Here is a 25,969-nt window from a genome sequence, read left to right as displayed (position 1 = left end):
AATCCCGCCCTTCCATTAGAGTGTTCTGACATTCATCATAGAGAGTGTCTGCCTCTTCACTATCCCCATAATGAAGATGGCGCCTTTCTTTACTATCATATAGTCATGCGGAGCCCTTGTTCGTAAGCTGTGGGGAATGTTGCCACTCTTCACAGTCGGCAGCGAAGTGCCCACGTCTACCGCATTTAAAACATTCTCCACGTTTTAAACTTTCCCTATAGGCTGAATGTCCACCCGGTTCATTTAACGTGTCCCATTGCGGGCCCCCATGTTTTTTTTATGCCACCATGGTGCCCTTGCCCCCTTTGGTCCTGTACTAAGAATATACCACCATCATCCCCTACTGCCAACACTTGTACTTTCTTTTTCTTTTTTAGATTAAAATGTCGCTCAGCATGCCATGCATATTCAAACAAAGGTTGCAGTCTACATGTTCTGTGATCTACCATGTGCTTAATTATAAAACTATGTATTGGAGCCTTACAACCTTTAAGAAAAGCATTTTTCAATTGCTGTTCATACGGACTATCATTAGTCTGATCCTGCGGAATCATCATTCCACAATGGTTATCACTTCTGTCAATCTTACAATATAGTGATCTACAGATTCATCATCATTTTGGATGCACTGATTTATTACTGTCCAATCTGCTCTTGGATGCCACTTATCAGAAATTCTCTTTAACAGATCAGTGACTCGCGTGTCTAACACCCCAGAATTATGCTTTAATGTAGTGCCGTCATCTGCCTTACATGTCCAAGTACCACAAACTAAGTGCCAATCTGGACCTAAGATTTGTCACACTACTTGTTCTACTTCTAAACCATTTAGTTGATAACTTAAACACATACAAACTATGTCCTCAGAAAACTTTTGAGAATTAACCTTGAAGGTGAGGAATACCATCCGTAGCTCATTTTATATCCTCTCCAGCCCAGGAACGATAAACTAAAATAGTTGGTTCTTGTCCAACATCTCCTGCTTGTGGGTTTGCAACTTGTATTAAGGGAAGAGCTTCTGAATGGTCAGAAAGTTTAATAGCGCAATGTCCTTGCCCTGCTGGTCCTGACCTTAACTGCATAGGTTGGTCTACCTGTGCAAAGCAACTTTAGGTACTACGGGAATTTGTGGGTAAATTGGAGGGGTCACAACATTTCCTTGAGCAGCTAATAACCCACCCTGCTGTACAGATCCCACATCTTCAGACTGATATTGAGGAGGTTCCCCCAGTATGGCAGCAGCAATTTCACCATACGGTGGGGCGGTTGCCTGCCTTTGTACTACACAAACTACGTGCTCATCCTCTTTATCTAAAAATAAAGCTACTTTTCCACTTGGCACCAGTGATCCCTTTTGATTTATTTTCTCTTTTTCCTGACACTGTTTTTCTTTTATAGCTCGTTTATTTGCTTCTTCTAACCATTTTTGTGCTTGGGGAAAACCCAATTGTCTTTGCTTTTTAGTTCTAGTTCCTGCATCCTTTTTTAAATCTCTAACCAATTTTGCACAGGCATTCTTATTCAGTGTACCATCAAAATCATATTTTAACTTCCACTTTCTCAAAAATTTAACATTATTTTTGTTTAACCTTTTCATATACTTAGCATCAACATTTAAACAGGCATCACTCTCACACTTGCAGCAACTTGAACCCATGTTTTCCTAGATTTCTTATTTTTGGACTGTATATTTTAGGACTGCATCAGAATTATTTTACAGGGCTTATTACAAAATGGGGCTATCTTAACGGGGATCCTAACAAAATAATCTTAACAATTATTCCTACCCACCCTTAACTAAAAATAAACCCCCTGTAGACAAGGTTAAATTAAATTAAAAGAAAATTGTTTTCATCCTACCTGAACCAGATGAGACTCCGTTTCCCCTTTTGGTTCGGAAACCGTCCCTCAGATAGGGATCAGAGAGTGGCCGGCCTCTTTCCAATGACAAATCAGTCGAAGGGCTTTCCGTCGAGGGAATATTAAGATAAGAAACCCTCACCTGCGCAGGTTTTTCGGTCTTTCTGTCGGTCTGATCTGTATCTTCGTAGAGGTTTCCGGTCCGAAGGACCAAAATGTCAGAAGAAAAAATTCAAGCGAGTCACATCTGCCTCAGGTGATGAAAAACTTCTTTATTTGCAGCTAACCAGATTACAGCAGCATGTTGGCCAAGATGATCTCAATCTGATCAGCTTGTTTACTGACATCAACTTTTATACTTTCCTGTTACTAGCCAAAATAGCTTTTGTTACATTTCTAACAGTTGACAGTTGGCTATGAAAAACATCTAGGATCACAAATTACCTCAGAAAAGAATGTTTTACCTCAAAACCACAGCTAGTGTAGAATGTTTACCTCAAAACCACAGTTAGTACAGAATGTTCAAAAGGTACAGAATACTTAGTTCAACAGTGGTAGCTGGAATTTTCCAGGACACACAGCTTGCCTCAGTAAATTAACTCTTACTCAGCCGTAAGGCCCTTTTACCAAGCTTTCATTTAACTGCAGTTAGCTTTCTTTATTCAGAAGTATAGAAAACATATGTTATTCAAGTTCATAAGCAAACTACATCTATCATAGATAAAGCCCATCTTTAATAAACATGGTTCAGTGACCTTTTCTTACCAACACTTCAGCAAATAGCATATTCATTTTGCTAGATGGGAGAAAGAGACAAATAACAGTATGTTTTAAAACTTTTTCTCTTAACAATATACAAACAACTTCATAAAAGAAAAAGTATGATAGATAATTATGTTGAGTTTAATCTGCATAGGGTAGAGTATAAGACTGTGGAAACATATTCTGTAGGGGTGGCCGTGGATGGTAATAGCGTAGTAGAGGTGGGTTCAGGGAGGGTCATTGCAGTTATATAATTGGTTTTCATAAAGTTGTGATTTAAGGAGTTTTTTGAATGTGGTAGAGTGGTTTTGTAGTCTGAGATGTGGGGGTAGTGTGTTCCATATTTTTGAACTTCATATGGGAATAGAGATTCCCCTGAGCTATTTTTACATGGAATGATTTCTACTAGGGCTTTGTTACTGGATCGAAGTTCCCTGTTGGTATTATGGAAGTTTAGTAGGCCTGTTAGGGCAGGGGTTTTGTCAGAATGGCACAGTATTTGATGGGCTAAATTGAGTTGGTGTTAATGAAGTAGGTTAGGAAATTCTAACCAGTGTAGTTTATGTAGGGATTGGCAGTGGTGAAAGCATGATTTAGCACTGGTTGCAAACCCACCTATTTTGTTATAATATGTTGAGAGTTTGTTAAGGTCAGTTTTATTTAGATTTATTAATACTGGGGATGCATAGAGTAGGGTAGACAGGAGATGAGTTCCGGCTATAGCAGCTCTGGAATCAAGGATTAGGAATTTTTTGCTATGACAGAGGCAGCCTAGCTTTCTGTGGACTTTGTGGATGGTTAGAGATATGTGTTTATTGAATTTAAGTTGGTGGTCTGTTGTAAGTCCTAGCAGTCTGGCCTCAGGAACAGGAGTTATGAGGGTCTTATTGGCTGAAATAATGGAGAAGCTGGGGTCAAAGGTTTTTGTTGGGTTGAATAACACTAGTTGTTTTTTTAGGGTTCAATATTAGCTGTGAATTATTTAGTCAGTTTTCTATTTCTGAGAAGTATTCTTGAGCTCGGGTTTGTAGCAGCTGGAAATTGGGTGCAGAGTAGATCAGGGTAGTGCCATCTGCATATTGGATAATGTCGGACTTTGTGGTTGCTAAGTGGAATGGATTTGTAAAGACATTGAATAGAAGGGGACCAAGTATTGAACCTTGAGGTAAGCCACATTTGACTGGGAATGGGGAGGATAGGAAGTTGTGCAATTTGAGAGACTGAAAGCAGTTGACTAGGTAGCTATGGAACCATTGTAATGTAGCATTATCAATGTTAAGTCTGGAGAGGGAGGATAGTCGTTTATTATGTGAAACTGCATCGATTGCCTTTGACAGATCTAGGAAGGTGGCAGAGACAAGTTGCCCTTGGTTTCTGTATGTGTTTATGGTATTGGTGAAGTTAGTGAGGGCAGTGGTGGTGCTATGGCCAGGTCAAAATCCATGTTGAGTTTGGGAAAGTAGGTTGTTGGAGAGTAAATGGGACAGGAGTTGGTGATGGATGCATCTTTCTAGGATTTTTGATAGGGGTGAAAGAATTGCAATGGGGCAGTAGTTGGATAGCTCAGTGGAGGTGCCACCCTTGTGAAGGGGGATGATGTAAGAGGGATTCCATAATGATGGAACATAGTGCTCACTGATAGATATATTTATTAGTATTGAGATTGGGTGGGATATGGCCCTAGATGCAAGCTGGAGGAATTTGGCTGGGAGGTTGTCGACAGCAAGGGTGGTTGGCTTGAGTCTGGCAAGTAGTTTTTGGATCATTGATTTAGATACTGGATTGAGTGAGAAGGGGGTGGAATTAAGTTTGGCTTTGATGGTTGGTAGGGGGATAGTGGGGCTAGTATCATTTATTAGTTTTAGTATAGTGGAGGTAAAATAGTTTTTAAAGCTGGATGCTATGTCAAGGTTGGTACCTTCTGCGTTTGCTGGTGGTGTGGTGTTTTTTTCAGGTTGGAAGATACCATTCACTGTAGCCCAGAATTTCTGTGGGTTGTTACTATATTTATTGTGTGGGGTTAAGTAGTCATTTTGTTTGTCTAGCCTAACCTGCTTTTTTGCCTTATTTCTAAGTTTTAGATAAGTTTGTCTAGTTGTGGCAGTTTTAAGTTGTTTCTAGGATTTTCATGCTTTGTCCCTTTGTTTTATTAAGGCCTTAGTGTGTTTAAGTAGCCAGGGGACAGGATTACTACGTGCTCTAATAGTTTTTATTGGGGCTAGATGGTTTAGGATTGTTAGGAATGTGGAATTAAAGTACTCGACTGTATTGTCCAGGGGTAGAATTCTGGTGAGAGCCCAGTTGCAGGATTTTAATGTGTCAGTGAATAGGTCTAAGGGTAGGTTTTTGAAGGAATGGGTTTGTAGAAGGGAGGGTAGGTTGTTACATTTAAGCTTGTGTCAAAGTAGAAAGGTTGGGTTATGGTCACTGAGAGAATTGAGTAGTGTACCACTTTGGTTGGCAACGTTGGGTTGGTTAGTGAGTATCCAATCTTGTATCCAATCTTATATGGATTCCCTTTTGGTGACTTTATCTGTACGGGTGGGAGTCTGGATGAGTTGGGTAAAGTTATATAGATTAATGTGGTTAGTAGATGTTGGGGAGTGGGTGGAGCTCCAGTCGATGTTAACATCATCTAGCACTACGGTTTTGTGAGGGAGGGAGTGGGATAACTCCCTAATGATAATAATAATAATAATAATAATAATAATAAACCATATAATAATGTGATTAACCACAAATAAATTCATATTCCATTCTTGTCTCCTTCCCCATTTGTTGGTTTCAGTCTTTGCACTAACATCTCCATTACCAGTATAAATAATCCCAGTGATAAGGGGAAGCCCTGACTGATCCCTCTTTCTAGCCTGACTGCCTCAATTAGGCCCCTATTAACCATGCTCCATGCTCCAGGATCCTACTAACACATTGTCTGCACTCCCCTCAGCAAATGTCCATTTCACACTGCCTGCTGAAGGGCAGGAATAAACAATTCTAGCTAACTGAATTAAAATATTTTTCAATATTAATTAACAATGCACTAGCCCTACCGTTCCTCCTATTTCTCCCTCTATCCTATAAAATTCATTAAACATTTTTAGATCTGTTGACAACCTGTCTTTCATATGGACGTCTGAAACCACTTTAGACAGAATCATATGCAAACTTGGCTTATATGACCCTCACATCTATTGCACAAAAGAAATGGGTCTGTAGTCAACTGGATCTTCCTTCTCCCCTTTCCCTTTATATAACACTACTATATATATATATATATATATATATATATATATATATATATATATATGGATCTATCTTTCAACGCCGACAAGTCAAAAAATCACCGACACCACATAACCGACATTTCACAAACACGAAACCTCACATGCCCGACACACCATAATCCCGACAAGCAACAAACAAAACAAATCCCCGGTCCAAAAAGCACACACACAACACAAGCACACCAAAATCCTTACAAACCAACACTAAACCTCACATACACAACTACCTACAACCTTAACCCAAACCCTAACCCTAAGGTCCGCCACTATCGACACTCACCTCTAACCCTAACTCACTTAACCGCCCTAACCCACAAACTATCACAGTCGACACTTACCTAGCCTAACCCTAACTCACTTAACCCCCCTAACCCACAAACTATCACAGTCGCGACACTTACCTACCTAACTCACTTAACCCGCCCCTAACCCACAAACTATCACAGTCGCACACTTACCTTACTCGCACCCTAACGTCCGTCACTACCGCATACATCCACAGCCTTTTCCCATGTCGATGTTCTCAGCGTCGGGGTTTTGATCCGTCGGTCTTCTCCGATCTTCTGGCTTCTGACGTCAGATAGACCCATATATATATATCTGGCCCCACTGACACTGATACTTTTTCCTCCCTCCTTATACTGTTAAAGAACTGGAACATCTTCTACTCAATTTCTAATCAAACAAATTTATAGAACTCTGTGTGGAAGCCATGTGGTCTACCCACTTTCCCTTTCTTCATATGATTCACCACTGCCATTGGTTCCCTCATTTAACTCTCCTTGTTTAACCAGATTTAGTCCTCTCTCCATAAAGTTAGACCCTTCTGTTTTGCAGACAGACATTCGTCCTCCTGGCTCATATTATCAAAAATGTAAAGAATTTGTTGGAACAGCAACATAGGAACATTCCTAAAATTACAGGTATGGGTAAATGCGAATCCTGCAATTTCTGTAAATATATTGATGTTACCAACAGGTTTTCTATTGATAATATACAGTTTAAATTAAAACAGAGGTTCAATTGTAACTTTAGGAATGTGGTGTATTTAGCTAGGTGCCAATGTTGCACCGCATTTTATATTGGCAAAACGGAGCGTAGACTCCGTGACAGAGTCTACGAACATCAGTATGCACTATCCAAAGGAAAAACTGATAATGCACTAGCAAAACACATTCAGATTTACAAGGACCATAAGTTTAAATACATGATTATAGACCATGTAGCTTTAGACATTAGAGGAGGACCTTTACCTTTACATTTAGAGGAACTGGAATTGTTTTGGAAAATTAATTAAAATGTCTATAATTACCCTGGACTAAACGAAGATTGTTCTATCAGCTGCATTTTGAAAATGAAAAGTCTGCAGAGCTGAATTGCTTGTAATATTTTGTTAGCATAAATAGTATTTAGTTTAGTAGTGGCTATTTGTAGTACCTTCTGTATTACTGAGTACTTCTACTGTTTATTTCATGAATTATAATATTTTAATTAGTTATATGTAAGTCATGAGTTTAAAATGAAAAAGATTTAAGTCAAACAGCACTTAGTAAAGTCAGATGTTAGAATTATTTAAAAGATTTTAAAATATTTTTGGTTCGCTATCTACCGTAAGTATGCTTCACCTTCAGTAGCTAGTAGTTGTTTTTAATGAGGGAGTGTTTCTTTAAGTAAATACTTTTGAAGTTGTTTGCTTTGATTGGTACAATGTACCACCTGTCACTATTTAAGTGCATTTTGCATGGCTTGTTAGTAATCTGATGAAGTTTGCTTTGTAAGCAAACGAAAAGTGCTTCATTTCGACAGTTTTCATTAAAATAGTGTTTCAGACTCAGCTTTGCTTGCCATTCCTGTGTTGGATTTCAATTCTTTGTTGCGTGCCGGCAGTTTTCGTTTAGTTCTTTATGGCGTCTGGTTCAGCTGGCAGTCAGAGTCTTTTTACGCTCAATGATGATACTGTACTATCAGGATCGGACTTTAACACCAATGTTGTTCAAACTAATGTGGCTCAAATCGAGACGGACATTTTGGATGTTTTATCAGCAAAAATCCAGTCTGTTGTTTCAAGACTGGATAAACTTGACAAAAATCAATGCGAATTAAGTGAAACTCTCTAATCCTCTCATCTTCCTGAGAACGCTAACAGTGAGGCATTACACCATTTGAACAATCAATGGTTTTCCTTGTCTCCTGTCAGTAGCAGAAGTCAGGAGAGCTTGTTAACAGTCAATGGGAGGTCCAGAAAACAACAAACACAAGTGACTACCTCTGGAAGCACTTTTAGTGCTAGTTTAAGACAAAATGTTGATCCACAAGGGTCGAGTTCCATAAGGGGTCTGCCTTCTGAACAGGATCAACAACAGGCTTATTTATATAGGTACTACAAGGGGCTAATCTTTAGAACAAAATCAGTTATGAGCCCAACCTGGTTGTACATCACGCAGTGGGCCAGAAACCACCTCGGGGCTTATTGGTCTACCCTCTTTGTCAACCTGGATAGCAGGCGGCTTTTCATTGTCTGGAGGAGCACAGGTGGGCAGTGAAGGTGGGCCGGCTGGAGGAGGTAATACTACATCTCAAAACCTGGTAATTAAACTTAAAAATTTGGATATTCGTCTTGTTAAATTGAAGAAATTACAGCTAGAGATTTCTTACTTTCAGCAATGTCTTTCACAGAAGGTGGTGCCTAAGGGTTTACGCCGCCACCAGTATCCTACTGGTTTAGAACCTGAATCAGTCTTTTACAGAGATTTGGTAGCTTTGTTTGACAGGCAAGGCTTTGAATTATTGGAGCTTATGGTGAAACATTATAGTATTTGGGTTGAGAGTCTCACTAAAGTGGTCATGGACTTGGATACTAGTATTAAAACAGATTTGGAGTTTTTATGCTATAAATTCGAATATAGTCAAATTTTTACAAGTATAGATGAGTACATGCTTAAACTTAGAGCTAATAAACTTAAAAAGTTTCAACATGACCGTACAGCATACAACAAAGGTACAGCGTATCCTGCACCCTCAAAGGCTCAAGTCTGGCAACAAGTTAGTCATACTACCAAACAACCATGTCATGGAGCTAGACCCAACCCTGGTAATCATATCAATTCCAATAATTTTAATCATTTAGAAGAGGTTTCCTCTATTAACATCCCTGATGTATTTGATGACTCACTGGACAGTAATGAAGCTCCAGTGGGGGTTCGGAGGAGTGAAAGACTACAGAATGCTTCTCGAGAATAGAACAATATAACCCATCCTAATCCAGGTAATCAAAATTTTTGGCAAGGCAATTTTTCAGGAGCCAAACCGAAACAGAGGAATACTTACCAGAATACCAACAAGAGCAACTGCAAATTCAACAAACGGAAGAGATAGCAAGGTTTGCTCTTAATAAAAAAGGTGGCCCAGTGATTATTACCAACAAAGCAGGGGATTTTAAAGTATATAATTATTCCACAGTTCAAATTAATCCTGACATTGTGGAATTCCTTGCTAAGGGCCATACCTTTGTCCCCTCCCAACATCTAGATTTGGTTAAAACTATTCTGGACATTAAAACTTTCACCAGGAAATTGAATTTTAATTTGTTGATGGGGGATGTTATGAATGTACCCGTAACTGACAGGTTTTATATACCAAGCATGTTAACCCCCATTACACCCTATACTCCAAGTGTTTGAACACACCTGTGAATTAGATATCAGATATAACATCAAAAATGAATGTAACGGTAGGTACACACACAATATAAGCAAACATGAACGTGAGTACCTTCATTTTATTAAGTCACAGGATATTCGAGTTTGTAGACCAGACAAAGGAGGAGGTTTGCTAGTGCTAGATAATGTTGACTATGCCAAAAGGATAAAGTTGTTATTAGATACACCTGCTTATCAATCGAGTTCCCAAACAGAAGTAAATGGGGCTTATCAACAGATTAAAAATTGCATTAATGATCTATTCATAGAAGGTAGGATTGAACAAAATATTTACAACTACATGCTACTATCATATCCTAGGTTCCCATTTTTTTTGGGATCCCCAAAATTCATAAAAATGTTGTGGATCCACCTATGAGACCTTTAGAAGATGGAAGTTGTTCACCTACCTATCCATGTGCAAAATTTGTTGATTCTTTACTGAAGAAATATTTAGTACCCAAAGACCAAGTGTGTAAAGACGCTTGGTCTTTTTGAGTAAAATTGATAGCTTACAATATAACGAGGATTGTAATTTCCTTATGGTCAATGTTAAAGACCTTTACACTTGTATTCCACAAATGTTAGGGATTGAGTATCAGCTGCATTTTGAAACTGAAAAGTCTGCAGAAATGAATTGCTTGTAATTTTTGTTAGCATAAATAGTATTTAGTTTAGTAATGGCTATTTGTAGTACCTTCTGTATTAGTGAGTACTTCTATTGTTTATTTCATGTATTATAATATTTTACTTAGCTATATGTAAGTGATGAGTTTAAAATGAAAAAGGTTTAAGTCAAACAGCACTTAGTAAAGTCAGATTTTAGAATTATTTAAAAGATTTTAAAATATTGTTGGTTCGCTATCTACTGTAAGTATGCTTCACCTTCAGTAGCTAGTAGTTGTTTTTAATGAGGGAGTGTTTCTTTAAGTAAATGCTTTTGAAGTTGTTTGCTTTGATTGGTACAGTGTATCTATCACCTGTCACTATTTAAGTGCATTTTGCATGGCTTGTTAGTAATCTGATGAAGTTTGCTTTGTAAGCAAACGAAAAGCACTTCATTTCGACAGTTTTCATTAAAATAGTGTTTCAGACACTTTGCTTGCCATTCCTGTGTTGGATTTCAATTGTTTGTTGAGTGCCGGCAGTTTTCATATTATATAGTTCCATACAAAACATTCTAATCTCTTTTCTACTTTCTTATTACTAGCCTTTAACCCTGCCACCCAAACTTATTTTCCCTGACTTTTTAACTTCCACACCAGTAACATAACCTCCACCTCCTCTCTATTTATCCATAATTCTCCATTCATCTCACTTTGTGCCTGGAATCAGGTTTAATCCATTTACTGTAGCTCTTCCTTAAATCCTGAATTTGGACCCTCCTCTCTTCCGTCTGTTCTCCCTTGTTTAATTCCCTTTGGTCTCTTACTAAAACCTCCATCTACTCCGTTCTAGCCTTCCCTGCTCTTCCTACTGCTGCCTTATATTTCATGATTCTGGCCCTCCAAGCAACTTTGATACCATTCCAATCTGTCACAGCTATCTTACCCATCACCATTTTACTCCATGCTGTAGCCTCTCACACCATGTTCTGAAACCTCATCCCTTGCTCTTCACGTTTCCATTTTCCTGGTTTCCAATGCTATGTGCTCATCACTTTCATAACCCTTTTTTACACCATCCTGACTAATGCATGATCACAGACATCCACTCTTCAAACTTTCAGTCTCCACCACCTCCCACAAAGTCATCTCATCTAGTCTGCTAGCCTGATTCCTTTCATTCTTGCTCAATGTGTACTGCCCTCTCACACATTTCCTATCTCCATGCATCAAATACTCCCAGCCTCTTAATCCTTATGGTCAGCTTCCTCTGTCTCTTGATATAAAATTCTATCCTCCACCTCTAATACATTCTAATTCTGAATCGAGAGCTATATCAAAATTCCCTGTCAAAATTATTCTATCCTCCTCCTTATTCAAGCCATCAGTTACTGCCATCCCCTTAATTTCTTCCATACCATCGACACTGGAGCAAATAATCTGATGCCCAACTGACTCTATACTCTCATATGTCCTTGAACACACCACCCACCTTCCTGAACCTCCTTCTATGTCATTACTTACAACCAGTCTCATTCTTGTATTATTAATATACCTGTTTCTCTTTTCTTACCTTTTTCCACACAGTCCACCCCTACCTTTTTAAACCTCTTTTCTATATCTTCACCATGTCTCTCATTCTAAATGTCAAGTCCTGAAAAAACAATATCCAGCACATCTCTTCTGAATTTAGCAAATATTTGCTCCCTCTTAAATGGATTATTCATCCTCTACATATTCAACACTGATACCCTTCCCCTCTCCCTAGACTTACCCACTGCTTCTACAGAGCTAGGTCCATACGGCCTTTGAGTACAGTTATGAGGTAAACCAACCCCCCCCCCATGACAGTATCCCTAATTCACTGCCAGCCATCCACCCTATAAACAGCCCACACCAAACTTCTGCGTTCTGTTCTTTATCCTAAAGCACTTCCTTGCTCATCTACACTACTGGTTATACATGCAACTTCCGCATCTATCCCATTTTCAGTACTTCCAATGGTGATCTTATTTCTATTGTCTGTATTCCACCTTCTCTCCCTATTCAAGCTGACCTCATAATATGCTCAATATTTGGTCATTTACCAAACTTTGATATGTTAAATTAACTTCATATGAAACCCTTTGGATCATTAGAGCTTCTGTCCTTATCTCTCAAATTACTTGATTCTGTTTATAGCAAGAACATATTACTGCTTATGCATAATTGACAGCCTCTGTCTGGTTTATGCTAAAATCAGACCCATATTCAATTAATCATTCAGACTCCCCCAGTATACTCCTAAATAGTGTCTTTCTTCACTTTTGAACATTGGCAGTCCTTAGCTCTTAACACACAAACCATATAATGTGCAAAGTTTTCCTAAATAGCAATATACAGCATATATTTATATATTAGTCTTTCAGCTACTTTCCCACTTTACATGCAAATAGCATTGTTCAGTAGGTTCCAAACTATAGTGTTCATAGTGTTCATAGGTTAGTACTAAGCTAACTGCCCTTGCGAGCCATTTTAAGCTTAGCCAATTATCCCTTGTGAGACTCAAACCCTGCACCTTGTGTTTGTTTTGTAACACCTTAACACCACACCCTCCCAACCTTATACTTATATTTGTGAAATGTTGTGTCCCTCTCTTCCCATTTAACAGCAATAAAGCATACAACATTTATTCAGAGCCTGGAAATGGCCACCATATCAAATTGAAAAAACGTGCTAATTCCTAAAATCAAATATAGGTTCCCTATTGTAACCTTACTCCAACTCAAATATATGAAATACAATGTACTAAAAACAAAATTTACAGACCTTTTTCTTGCAAAACCCCAAACTCATCAATGCCATCTTCTACAGCATTGTAACTGACTACCTGAACATGACAGAGCTGCATTCTACTTTAGTTATCAAACTTATAAGCTGTTAAAAATGGACCACTGCCCCTACCCCCAAAACAAAATTACATATCAAGTGACCTAACTACACACAGAGACAGCCAAGAAGATAGTATTGCTTTGTTTAGACTTTGTTTTAAAACATCCACATGAGAAAGTCTTTCTCAAGGCTAGACTCAGCTTTGGGATTGCCTACCTGAAGAAGAGAGGCAGAAAGAGACACTTAAAAACAAGCTAAAAGAACAGTTGTTTAAGGACACCAAATGCTCTTATATCTATGACTGTGACTATTCCTTGTCGTTAGTGGTGTAGTCATACTTTCTTGTGAAGACACACTATAAACAAACAAAAATCAATCAACATACATTCCATAAAAACTTCCTTAAAATTCATTACTTTAAATACCATTAAAACTAATGTAACGCAATGCATAATAAATGGGAAACATAGTAATATGAATACTTGTGATACTATTACTAATAAATATTACTAATAAATATGTTAAAACTATATAAGCATAACTTTTTAAAAAAACTTTTTAAAAAACTTTTTTTAAAAAACTTTTTGTAAAAAATACATGTAAAAAACATCCAAATCCAAGACATGAAATAATATAATAATTATGTAAACACAAAAAGTCATCACTTATGACCTCAAAAAACATTTAACCACGGTCCAAAAGAAGGAAGGGTTTTATACTAATACTTTCATTTAGTCCTGGCCAAGAAGTGGCATCACACAATATCTGCCATTTGGTTTCTAAGCAGGATTGATTTCAAGTTCTGAAGACATTGCTACAGTATTAGGTGACCATCCCATTAGTGTGTTTAAAACTTCAGTTAATCTCAAGAGAATTATTGAAGGTGGTAAGAAAAAGGAATTTAGGAAGAATAAACAAGAACACACTAGCAAATGTGGTAGTTTTAGGTATTGTCAGTACATCAATGTTAATAAGACTATTAAATTGTGTAACAAAAATGGAACAATATGTTATGGTAGAAAAGGGAATTGCAATACCATGCGTGTGGTTTATTTGGCTTCCTGTTCTTTCTGTCAAGCATATTACATTGGCAAGACTGAAAGGAAGTTAAAACTTATATGAGCATTTGTACAAAATTTAAAAAGTTGACATGAAAAATGCATTAAGTAAGCACATCAGTGAAAAAGGACCCCAACATTGTTTTACATTCACAATTATTGATCAAATTGGGGTGAGTGAATATGAAACCAAATGGCAGATATAAATGAATGTATTAGTATTTTGTGTTTACATAATTATTATATTAATTCATGTCTTAAAAGTTTTTAAAAAGTTTTTTTAAAAAGTTATGCTTATATAGTTTTAACATATTTATTAGTAATATTTATTAGTAATATTATCACAAGTATTCATATTACTATGTTTTGGAATGTATGTTGATTGATTTTCTCTGGTTACACTATAAACAAATGATTACTGGTTGGATACTTACTCTAATTACATAATATCATTGCAATTATAATTATAAATAAAATACAAATGTATTATCTCTATTTTGTTACTGTATTATCTACAGTTTTGTATAATCTTTGGTCTATGTATAATTTTGCTTGTGTCTTGCACCACGGTGCCCAGGTCTTGGCTGAAAAGGGCCCGTCAACCAGATCACTTACCCAGTTATCAAACTAAAATGAATGAATGAATGAATAAATAAATAAATAAATAACTGAAACATTTTTTTAAGTATATAATTCAAAGCTTTTACCCAGCTGTGTGGTGTCTTTTGTACAAAATATTCACAGTTCAGAGTTACACCCTTCAGTTGTGTCTAAGTCAGTGTCCCTAAACTTCATTTCTGTCTCAAAATATAACACCAAGTCTTACTTCCTTATGCTTGCATTTTTGACTGGTTCCACCTCCTCTCAAGATCTATGCAAGGAGAGTCTTCATGACTAATCAACACTTTTGACACACAAGATTTCCTTGTTCTTCCAATCTTTATAGCAGACAAGGGATGCATGCCCTTCGACAATATCTCTACCCCCTCCTCTGGCCAGACTTCTTGATCTGCTCTTCTACTTCTCGAGTTTCTACTGATGAAACATGCTTACAAACGGAAAGAGACAGAGCAAAGGCACAGTCGTTAAGCATCCCAGACCAATGGCCCTTCCTACTGTTGACCTTGCACTTAGATTATTTTTGCTGGGGTATGTAGATCAGCTTGCAAGATCTGAGCCTGGCACACTTTTTCTTACCCATCTGGTGATCAAAGAAGGGTCCAACATCCATCTTCTTTTCTTTGACATAGCTGGTGCTTCCTTGCCTTTCTTCTCCTTCTTGCTATTATTCTCCAACTGTTTCCTTCTTCTGCCAACACAGAATTTTAGAAATTACCCCTCCCTTACCCCATCTTTTCATCTAACATCCCTTTCCACTGAACACTGAGAAATGAAAGAACAACTGAACAAACCAAACCATCCAAAAACACTGTTCCAACTGTTAAGAAAAAAAAAACAGGAGTCAATTTTGCGTTTTCGTTCCTTTACTTCCAGAACGTCATACCTTTCCATTCTGACAAGGATCCTGAATACAATCTGCAGTCTTACTCATTCTAATTAAGGTGCATAGTGGTATCACTGTTGCCCCCAGCTATACCTGTAGCTGGCATCATACTTGGCAGTAGTGTTGCTGCAAACCCCAGACTCCTCCTCCTTTTGCCTCTTGCATCTTGACCACATTGTCTTCTCAGGCCCTTTCCACCAGTATACTTTGCCATTCACAATATAATTAGAGAAAGTCAATACTTCATCTCAACTGTGGCAAAAACAAGCTTATCTCGCCATTTTGTTAATATAATGCGATGCAGAAAATGTACTACTTCCCCTGCTTACTATATATGCCGCAAAGCTGGAATAACTTTTAATATTTATTGGTGCACCAGTACTATGAATTCCACTGACAACTTAATCATTGCACCATTATCTGTCAATGTCTTTCTTCAAGCAGCTTGTCTCAGCACTCATTCTCTTCTGAAATGGTTATAAGGCTTCATAGGTTCATAGGTGTGTAGTAGGCTAATGGCCCTGGAGCCTTTACAAGCCTAGCCCATAGGATTACCCTGGCATTGTGCCACCCGACCCTAGTTCCTTGCGCCTCTGTCGAGTAGAGCCAGTGGAGTGATCCCCGGGGTGAATTTTCTATGTCCCATCCACTCATCAAGATTGCTCTTGAAGACGGCCAGTGAGGTGCTCTGCTTGACATGTAAGGGAAGTCTACTCCATAGCATGGGCAGTCTCTGGGTTAGGAAGCTGTCCCTCCAGCATGTTCTGTTGATCTTGGTAATGAGGTTGAAGTCTCTGGAGCGTGTGGTGCGGACGGATTGGGATTTCTTTAGATGTACCATTTCTAACACAGCTGGGTCAGACATGGCTTTGTAAGTCAAGCAGAGATCACCTCTAAGTAGGCGATATGAGACAGAAAATAGCTTGAGTCTGTCCATATAGGACAACTGTTTAAGGCCTAGGATTCTCTTGCTGAGGTACTTCTGTGGCCTCTCCAGTTGTTGCAGGTGTCTAGTGAGGTACATGCCAAATGGGGCATTGGACTCAATGATTGGCCTAATGAGGGAAGAGTAGACGGAGACAATGATCTCTTTCTTCCTGGATGCAAAACCCTTAGCAATGAGATGTGTCACATAGAAGGACTTTCTGACCACAGTGGCAATGTGGTGGTCAAAAGAGAGGTTGCTGTCAACCTGTGTTCCCAGATCTCTTATAACACCTTCTGTGTTCAGTGGACTACCTTAATATATGGTAATTCAAGGGAACCAGGTTTTTCCCAAGGGGGATGATGACACATTTTTTGGCATTGAGCTTAAGGCAATGGTTTTGACACCAGTCGTTGGTGTCATTGAGGCCTTTCTGTAGGATGTCAACATCACTTGGGGAGTTAATAATAGCTCCCAACTTTTAATCGTCTGCGAACTTTGTAGGCCAGAGTCCCTTCATGTTGGCCTGGACTTCAGAGAAGTAGATAACAAACAGGAGAGGACCCAAGACCGATCCCTGTGGGACTCCACTCGTGACTGGTCGGCAGTCTGACTTGGAGTCAGCTACTTTCACACTGTGGGTTCTATCTGTGAGCCAGTTTGCAACTCACCTAGTGATATAGGGGTTGATGTCTAGCTTAGTGAGTTTTTCTATGATTCCTGAGTGGGGAATGGTATCAAAGGACTTGGCCAGATCAAGGTAGGCTGTATGAACCACCTTGCCTTCATCCACAGCTCTGGTGACTGACACAAAGAAGTTGACCAAGTTAAGCAGGCATGATCTACTCTTCACAAAACCAAACTGTGTAGGATCCAGAGTTTGGAGATTCCCTATATCCTTGTTTATTAGGTCCATGATGATGTGTTCCATAGCTTTGCATATCAGACTCATTAGGCTAATTGGATGATAATTCCCAGGGTCTGTAATCACTCCTTCATTGTGGAGAGGGATGTCTGTAGCAATGCGACATTCAGTAGGGACAAAGCCTGAGGTGAGGCTGTGATTAAACAGGGCACACAAGTGAGGTGCCAGTTCACTCTGTAGTTCATGTAGAACACAGCCAGGGATATTGTCAGGTCCCATAGAAGCTGTATTCCTGGCCTTGGACAGTGCTGTTTTAACCTCTGCAGCAGTAATACTGGGTGCCTGGCAATCTACTGGTATTATGAGTGGTCCTTTGGGGGGGGGGTAAGGTTAGTACTGAATCTATCGGCCAGTATATTGCCAATATCTGTTGGCTTGGTATAGGAGGTACCATTGTGCAGTAGCTCAGAACCAATCTGGATATTGCCGTAGAGATTCTTTACACAACTATAGAAGGCCTTGTGGTTGTCTTTACTATATGCTGCAATTCTGTTTTCATAGCTAGCTTTAGAGGATTTGATGATGGATCTCAACCTTTTGTTGAGGCTGATGAGGGAGTTTTTCCAGTCTTGGAACTTCACCTTATTCTGCATCAGTTTCCTCCTTCTGTTGTATTGTTTGTTTATGGCAGGGGACCACTAGATTGGCTTCCTTTTTTTGAGGAGAGTGTCTTGGCTCTATTATGTATGGCGTGATCCATGCATTTGTGTACGTGTTCGTACAGTGCATTGGTGTATGATTCGGCTGTCGTGCAACTAGTCTCCATTTGCATGGGTGCCGTCAAGTTAGCCACCTCTGTTTTTAGGAGCCCAAAGTTAGCTTTGGAGAAGTTTTTCATGGTGGTTACCTTTGTGTGTGGGGGGGGGGTGTGGATTTCCAAGGTGATTAATTTGTGGTCAGATCTAACCAGGGAGGAGTTTACTATTGGTGTAGACCAACAGTTGCCCATGTTAGTAATGACAAGGTCAAAGATGTTGCTACCTCTAGTGGGGGTAAGAATGAGTTGGTCCAGAGCACTGGAATTAATGAATTCCAGAAAGCATTGGGCAAGTTATTGGTACATGAGTAGTTTTCCCTGTTAATGGAGGGGTAGTTGAAGTTGCCCAGTATGAGAGTGCTAGGTTGGACCCTAATATTCTCGAGGGTGCTTAGGAACGTGGAGTGTGAGTCTTGGGACATGGTTGGGGACCTATAGCAGGCTACGATCTGAATTGCTGTCTTACCCAATGTTAGCTGCACCTGAGGTATCTCAGATGTGTTATGTTTGGTTACCAGTCTGGAGGTGTGTGCATCCTTTATGAATATGGAAACACCACTGCCTTTGGAGCTTTGGTCCAAGTTCTGGGGCTGAAAGGTGTGGAATGAGTTATAGCCTGGTAGTGCAGGGGTGCTTTCTGTTGCCTTGAACCAGGTCTCTGTTACAGCACAAATGTCGATGTTCTCCATTTTAAGGAGTGCTTCAAGTGAGTGCATTTTGTGATTTAGACATCTAGCACTGAGCAGCATTGCTCTCAGATTGCATTTGTTTGCAGCTGCTACTGTGGTAATTTGGTCTTTGGAACACCACCTAAAAAAGCACTATAGGGGTGGCAAGACCCTTGGCCAGTATCTGGAAGCCCAGGGGTGACAGATGCAGGCCATCTCTGGCAAAGCATCAAGGTCTGTCAATCATGTCATCCCAGGCAGACACATACTGGAAACCATACCCTTAGAATGACACCAGAAACTTAGCCAGTTGTTAAAATAAATAATTTTCTGCTTGTACTGTAGTATCATTCTGGGTGATGGTAGGATGCTGCTCAGGGCTAAGGTCATACCTGTCTGGGCTACATAATCCAAGAGCTCCTCCATGTCTCTTTTTATGCAGTCCAGGGAAGTACGTCACAGGTCATTCACACCCACATGTACAATGACAGAGTCATATTTGTAACTGGTGTTGAGGGACCTGAGTGCGTGCATTATGTGGTGGATCCTGGTGCCTGACAGGCAGCTGACTGTTACTTTCTCCTTATTCAACCTAGTGAGTGGGACATCAGTGTGCCTCACTATTGAGTCACCTATGACTAGTGTGTTGGGCATGCTGTTTTGCCTTAGGGGCTTTGGTTGAGTGGTACACTGTTTAGGAGAGTTATGTGCCTCATGATTAGTGTTGTGTTGTGGTGGTCCGGTGCGTTTCTGCCTTGGATGTCCCTGCTGTTTGGGTAGATTTTTATTGACAGCCTTCACAAAGGTGGGTGTGTGGTTTGTGTTTTTATTTGAAGGTAGTGCTGGTGTGTGCTCTGGAGGGCTATGTGTTCCATGTGGTGTGGTGCAAGTGTTGACCTTTCTCTCTTGACCAGCTATTCCAGCCTTGGCTGGAGAGTGCGTGGCTTCCAATATGGATATATAAGTGCATCTCTCACAAGTCTGAGTGTTGGGAGGTAAGAGGAGAGGGTTGTCAGTATACATGAGGCAGTTGCTACATTGCCTCAGGATGCCCAAGTTCACCAGGTTAATAGGAGAAAGCACAGGGAACTGACCTTTAGACATACCTGGAGGGGTGGGCATTAATAAATACTGGAGCGGTTTCATTGTAGAACATTTAGTGCTGGTAGCACTTTTGTGCGCTACAATAATTGTTACAAGAAGTCTGGTAAAGTGCTAAACTAATAAGCTAGTAAAAGTGCAGGAGAGGAGAGAACTAGCAGATCTAAGGGAAAAAATGAAGAGCAGACTTAGGCACTGCTCAGAAGCTTACAAACAGTCCTGGATACAGCAAATCTGTATCTGGACTAAATTAGTTACAGGAAAGATGGGAAACAAGCAGAAAGTTAAAAGAAATGGAAAAAACTGCCCAAACAGAAATTAAGCTACAATTTCTGGGCCAGAAACCACTCCTCCTGTGGTAGATAGGCTACCTAATGCCTACCACTCCCACTGATAAGCTAGAAGGCTTCCCTCTAACACAAAAAGGCATGCGGGGCTCAGAAGCTTATAAACAGTCCTGAATACAGCAAATCTGTACCTGGACTAGACTAGTTACAGGAAAGGACGGAAACAAGCGCAAATGCAGGCTTTTAAACCAGAAAGTTGAAAGAAATGGAAAAACTCCCCAGATGGTCAATAAACTACAATTTCTGAGCCAAAAACCACTACTCTTGTGGTAGATAGGCTACCTAGTCCTTACCACTCCCACTGATAAGCTAAAAGGCTTTTCTCCAACACAGAAAGGCTTGAGGGGGGCTCAGAAGCTTACAAACAGTCCTAGATACAACAAATATGTACCTGGACTAGACTAGTTACGGGAAAGGTGGAGAACAAGTGCAAACACAAAGGACTACTACAGGCAAATGATGAAAAAAGCATATAGTTTTTATCTTACCATGAATTACTGCACCTCCCAAACCTGTCTGCAGCAAAATAAGTACTCATTTCTAATTTTATTTATTTTATCCTTGTCTGCCGTCATGGGGGCAGATATCCTGATTCTTTTGCAAAGTTAAATCTGTCCCATAATGCACTATGACAGCTCAGATTGTGAGAAAAAGTAGCCCTACCATTTCTTTTACATTTCCATTCACTTAGACTGGAACACCTGAAAACAAAATGCCAAGTTTAAGAGTCTGTAGATTATGTGTAATTGGTCTGCACAGACTTTTACAAATGTTGCTCCTACTCATTTACTACACAATCTCTGAAACAAGCTTGCAAAATTTTGGTGCTGCAGTAGCATTGTCGTCTCACAGTAAGACGTTGTCCTGTTCAATTCTCAGCTAAAGCGTCTTCTGTGTGGAGACATGCGTGAATGGGCATACCTTCGTTGAAGGTTGTGCGTCAGGGCTGGCAACTCAGTATGTAAACATCTACTGCCAATCATTAGTGGACCGGAGTTCCACTGTGGCAACCCCTAACCGGGAAAAGCCGAAAGATACAACAACTGAGATAAAAAAAGACTTTACAAAGTGCAGTTTTGCAAGTTTCAGTCCCTGGTCAAGTAACTCCTCTCATCTCCACTCCTTCAATGAGCCAGAGTCTCACATTTCCATCTGGGATAGATTCAACTAATTAGTCAACTTTGCATGACAATAGACATTAAACACATCACAGCCTGAATAAGTAGGTAAAGATAACCACATGAGCAGCCAGAATGCAATGCAAATTGAATATTTTAAGAAATGGATAGATTGGTTTAAACTTTGGATTGGTGTGTGTGCTTTTCTTAAATAATTCCTCTGAAATGCTATTCAGAAGTGAAGAGACATAAGAGGGTACAGTTTTAGTGGCACACCAGGCTGTGATTTGTTTAATGTCTATTGAGACTGAGGGAGTCAAACCAAAGAATACAAATGAATTTATTAGCTGCTAATTGCCTTAACTCTTAACAGAGAATAACAGTTTAAATGATCATGACAGCAGTGTAAGTCTTTTTCATCTGTGGACTGCCTACATACAGTACAGTTGTGTACCTACCATAAATGTAGATGTTCAAGTGTATTCACTGTTGCAGTCATTACTCTTGGGTTATCCTGCTGGCAGGCTATCCGCAGTCGGCCTGAATTCCAAAGTCCTGGTCCGGCGTTGGTTGCTGTCGCCTCTTCCCTGACGTCAGTGTGCCAGGGGTATAAAAGATGCAGCCGACGCCATTTTCTTCAGTTTTTCTTGCCCCAGATGTCAGGTGCCCCCAAAAGGATAGGCTAAATATATTATGCCAATAAACATACATGCAGTAAAGAAACATTTATTTCATCTACAAGCAAATACACCACATAGGTTGTATAGAATAGAGAAGTACAGATAAACCCCAGCAAAAGAAAGGGGGACGGAGGGAGGGTAACCTGGACTGCAACAGTGAATACACTCGAACATCTACATTTATGGTAGGTACACAACTGTACTATGTTCATCGTGTTTCACTGTTGCAGTCATTACTCTTGGGTTGAATCCCAAAGCTGTGAATGGGTGGCTGAGCTAAATAGGATTAGGAGAGGCTATGAGGCCCTGCAGCACTGCAGTGGCAAAGCCTGCTTTGGATTTAGAGTAAAGAGGTAAGTGGCAGTGCTTTGTAAAGGTGTGCACTGAACTCCAAGTTGCAGCCTCTAAGATGTCTTTGGTTGGTACTCCTCTGAGAAAGGCTGCTGAAGTGGCTGCTGCTCTGGTAGAATGAGGCCTAATGCCCTTAGGCACTGATTTGCCAAGCTGAGAATAGCAGAAATGGATGCAATGACCTATCCATTTAGAAATAGACTGTTTTGAGATAGCCTTTCCTTGTGATCCTGCAGCATATGACACTAAAAGTTGCTCAGTCTTTCTGAAAGCTTTAGTTCTGTCCAAGTAGAAGCATAGCTGCCTGTGTATGTCCAAAGAATGCAGAATTTTCTCACCCTTCTTCTGTGGGTTTGGATAAAAGGTAGGCAAGTGAATGGTTTGGTTGAGGGCCACACTGGACACCACCTTAGGCATAAATGTTGGGTTTGTCCTCAGAGAAACCCTGTCTGGATGAGAAATGATAAAAGGTTCCACAGCCATGAGTGCTTGTAACTCCGAGACTCGTCTTGCAGATGTTATTGCTAGGAGCAGAGCTGTTTTCCAGGATAAGAATTTTATATCAGCTGTTGAAGCTGGCTCAAAGGGAGGCAGTGTGAGTTTTTCCAAGACATAATTGAGGTCCCATGTCGGAATTGGTGCTCTCCTTGGAGGCCTGATGCTTTTGGCCCCTCTGAGGTACTGCCTTATTAAAGGATGAGAAAAGATAGGTGGTTCCGTATTGTAATGGGCTGAAATGGCAGAGGCATGAATCTTAATCGATGAAAATGAAAGGCCTTTGTCCAGCATCTCAGTTAGGTATTGTAAAATCTGAGGAATATTTGGTGCATATGTGTCACTGCCTTGTTCCTGGTTCCAAACACAGAATCTCTTCCATTTTTCTGCATAAGATTTTCTGGTACTGGGCCTCCTGGCCTCCAAGATAACATCCATAACAGCTTTTGAAAGAGGAGTGTTCTGAATGGCTACATTATCCGCCAAGCTGCCAACTCATTCCCTCCAGTAAAGCTCTTTTGAGTGTGTAGCTTTAACTCCTAGTGGGCGTGGCTTCAGCATTTAAAAATTGAAGTTATCACCATACATTTTTAACAAATACCCATTGACAGAGGTCATATATCAATACAATTGTGTTTGCTATCATGTATGCTTCAAGATAAAATTTTCCGATACCTTGTATGTAACACAGTTTTGGAATTATTAATGCAAATATGAACAGGCAATATTTGATGCCTAGAGGATCAGTAGGGTGTAACTGCAGAAACGCCTGGAGACGTCACTCGGCTGTAATGGTCCTAAGTTGACTGTGCAGGATCTGATTGTTTTGTTGGGTCAGCAAGTGGGAAGTTTGAGGCAATATCCATGTTGGACCTTGAGACAAGCTCTTTAGGATTGGGTACCAGTGATGGCGTGGCCATTCTGGTGCAATCAGTATCATTTTTGACTTCTCTTGTCTGACCTTTAGGAGTATCTTGGGAAGGAGAGGTAGTGGAGGAAAGGCATATACTGTTAAGTTTTTCCAGCTGAAGGATAGGGCGTCCACTCTCCATGCTTGTTTGTGATAAATCCTTGTGCAAAATCTCTGTAATTGGCAGTTGTGAGGGGAGACAAATAGATCTATGTCTGGGCATCCCCATTTCCTTGTTATCATGCTGAAGACTTGTGGATCCAGTTTCCACTCAGGATCCATGAGGTTTCTGCTTAGTTCATCTGCCAGAGTATTTGTTTTTCCTGGCAGGAATTGTGCTTGCAGGTGAACTTGATAAGTCAATGCTGTGTCCCACAAGGTCATTGCTTGTCTGCAGAGGGGGTAGGAATGTGTCCCTCCCTGCTTGTTTATGTACCACATGACCATAGTATTGTCCGTCTTTATCAGTAGCTGTCCTGGATGAAGTAGGTCCTTGAAAGCTGTCAGGGCATTCTGAACAGCTAGCACCTCTTTTTGATTGATATGAAGATGCATCTGGCTTGCAGGCCAAGTGCCCTGAATACATTTTCCTGCCATATGGGCCCCCCAGACATAATCTGATGCATCCGTTGTCAATGTTTGTCTGGCTATGGGTGAAATGAATGGCAGACCCTTGTTGTGGTGACAGGCCTGTGCCCACCATCGAAACTCCTGTTGCAGGCAGGGAATAAGGGTAATTACTGTCTCCAGGCTGTGGCACTGCTGAGTCCAAACACTTTTTAGACACCATTGTAGTTTCCTCATATGCAGTCTGGCATATGGAATTAGTAGAATGCAGGATGCCATGAAGCCCAAGGCCTGCAGGATTTTCCTTGCAGATAACTGGGTCTTTGTTGCCAACTATTTGAAGTAAGAAGTCCGTTGCCTTTGTTTGTCTGGTGTGAGATAAGCCATCTGGGCAGCTGTATTTAAGCTTGCACCCAGGAACATTATTTCTTGAGAAGGTACTAGTTTTGATTTCTTTTCGTTTACTGTGTACCCTAGGCAAATTAGTAATCTTTTTTACAAACGCCAGATGCTTTAGAAGAATGTCTTTGTTCTCTGCTTGAATAAGGCAGTCGTCCAAGTAGGGATATATTTGAATTCCTCTTTGTCTGCAAAACGCAATTACTGGTGCCAGGCATTTTGTGAAGACCCTGGGCACAGTAGATAAGCCAAAGGGCAGTGCAGAGAATTGGTAGTGCATTGAGCCAGCTATGAATCTGAGGTATCTTCTGCAAGATTGTCTGATTGGAACATGCAGGTATGCCTCTTTTAGGTCCAAAGTTACGAGCCAAGCCTTTTCGCCCAGCATGGACAGTAGCTGCTTGAGTCAACATCTTGAATTTTGGGACCTCTGGAAACATGTTTAGTATAGACAGGTCCAGTATTGGTCTCCAGGCTTTGTCCTTTCTGGGCACCAAGAAAAGTCTCGAGTAAAATCCTTGCCCCTGCTCTTGTTGTGGTACTTGTTGAATGGCCCTCATGTCCATGAGGGCTGTAATTTGCTTTTGTGCCTCTGCCCTTTGATTGTGTGGCAGGTCTGGCATACCTTTTGCCCTTGGTAGGGTGTGAAAATGGAACCTGTAGCCCTGGGACACTATGTTCAAGACCCATTTGTCTTGTGTAATCATTTGCCAATTTGGTGAAAAAAGTGCTAGTTTTCCCCCTAAGGGGGCTGCCAAAAGATAAGTGCTTCGGTCTGGCAGAGGAAAGTCATTGGGACTGTTTCCTGTAAGGTTGTGATTTGTCTTTTCTGCTTTTGGAGGTAGGAGCACCCCATTGTTTAGGCCTGTATGAGCCTTGGGGCTGAGATCTGCCTCTGGGATGTATGTATCTGCCTCTTTGTGGCCTGTCTGACACTGGAAAGGACCAATTTTTGGAAGGCCAATTCCTGCTAAATCTGGGTGGCTGTACCTGTAAAAAATCCTTAACTGTCTGCATGGATTTCGCTTTATCCACCATTTTCTTCAACACCTCTTCTGCTTTAGCACCAAACAAAGTATCATGC

The sequence above is a fragment of the Protopterus annectens genome, chromosome 2.part2 (genome assembly GCF_019279795.1).
Source record: "Protopterus annectens isolate FY-2018-M chromosome 2.part2, PAN1.0, whole genome shotgun sequence".
Classification (NCBI taxonomy): Eukaryota; Metazoa; Chordata; order Ceratodontiformes; family Protopteridae; genus Protopterus; species Protopterus annectens.
The sequence above is the reverse complement of the archived record's forward strand: the minus strand, read 5'-3'. Positions refer to the sequence as shown.